Source organism: Tupaia chinensis, unplaced genomic scaffold (assembly GCF_000334495.1).
Source record: "Tupaia chinensis unplaced genomic scaffold, TupChi_1.0 Scaffold139431_1, whole genome shotgun sequence".
Classification (NCBI taxonomy): domain Eukaryota; kingdom Metazoa; phylum Chordata; class Mammalia; order Scandentia; family Tupaiidae; genus Tupaia; species Tupaia belangeri.
In genome coordinates this window covers 620,460-621,413 of record NW_006199316.1, presented here as the reverse complement: position 1 = coordinate 621,413, position 954 = coordinate 620,460, and the positions used below count along the sequence as shown (strand labels likewise).

The following is a 954-nucleotide window of genomic DNA, read 5'->3' as shown; positions in this document are numbered from 1 at the left end:
CGGTTGCAGGGCAACACCGGGGTGGTGCTGGGGAAGCTGCGCAAAGCCGGGAGCCGTAGCCCAGAGCCTCCCCGGGAGGGGACAGGTGAGGACCTCCTCGAGGGAGGGGTCGGGCGGCGGAGAAAGGCGAGTTGCAGGGAGTTGCACACTCGTGTGCGGGTGGGCGGGCGAGATGGGCACGAGTGTGGGCGGGAACTGAGGGCAGAAGTGAAACGGAGCGGCCGGGCGAGTGCATCAGTTCCAAATCTCGCCTCGCTGGCCCCTGGGTGGGCGACAGCGGCCCTGGGCCGAGGGTCAGGCGGGCGAGCAGCGAGCAGAGGCGCTGGGCAGCCTACGCCAACTCGTTAGGGCGCTGGTTGTCCTGCCCAGCGAGCCTGCGGGGCCCGGCCTTCCGAAACCCCCGGGTACTTCTCTTGGGGCAAGCGCCCCCAGTCCCGGGCTCACCCAGTCTTAGGCCTTCTTTGGGCCAGCTGGAGAAGCGTTTTCCTTTCCTTGCGTTTGTTTACAGACCTGCCTCTCCACCTGGAAGCGCTCTCCGCACTTGGCTTCCAGCATCCCCTCTCTCCTGGGTCCCCTTACTGGGCCCTTTGCGGCCTCCTCCTTTCTAGCCCGCACACTCCATCTCTGGCTGATTTCACTGAGTTTCAGTTACCATCTGTCCTAGTCCCTCCTATTCATCACAGAACATGCCCGAACCTCCGTGATTTATCCGAATAGAGGTTATTTCAGCTCTGATTTTGCAGGTCCGGGGGTTGTAACATGGTGGAGGGCCGGTGCCCTGTACACGTCCCCGTCTGTGTTCTGGCCTCGCTCCCTCTTTATAAACTCACCCTGATGACCTTAATCCTGTTCTCGCAAAGGTCTACCTTTCAACACCACAGTTGAATTAAATTTCTCCCTCTCAATCATGTCACAACCAAATCTGGACACGTGGGTTTTGCGGGGTCACATTCA

The 954-nt window shown here is 60.6% G+C and overlaps 1 protein-coding gene across 1 annotated transcript in view; it reads left to right on the top strand.

Moving 5' to 3' along the window:
- Positions 1 to 6: 6 nt before the first annotated feature.
- Positions 7 to 954, top strand: part of CEP164 (centrosomal protein 164) — a gene marked incomplete in the record, with an annotated part of 82,259 nt that continues 81,311 nt past the window's right edge. Inside the window, 1 exon segment of the mRNA XM_027765688.1 lies at positions 7 to 85.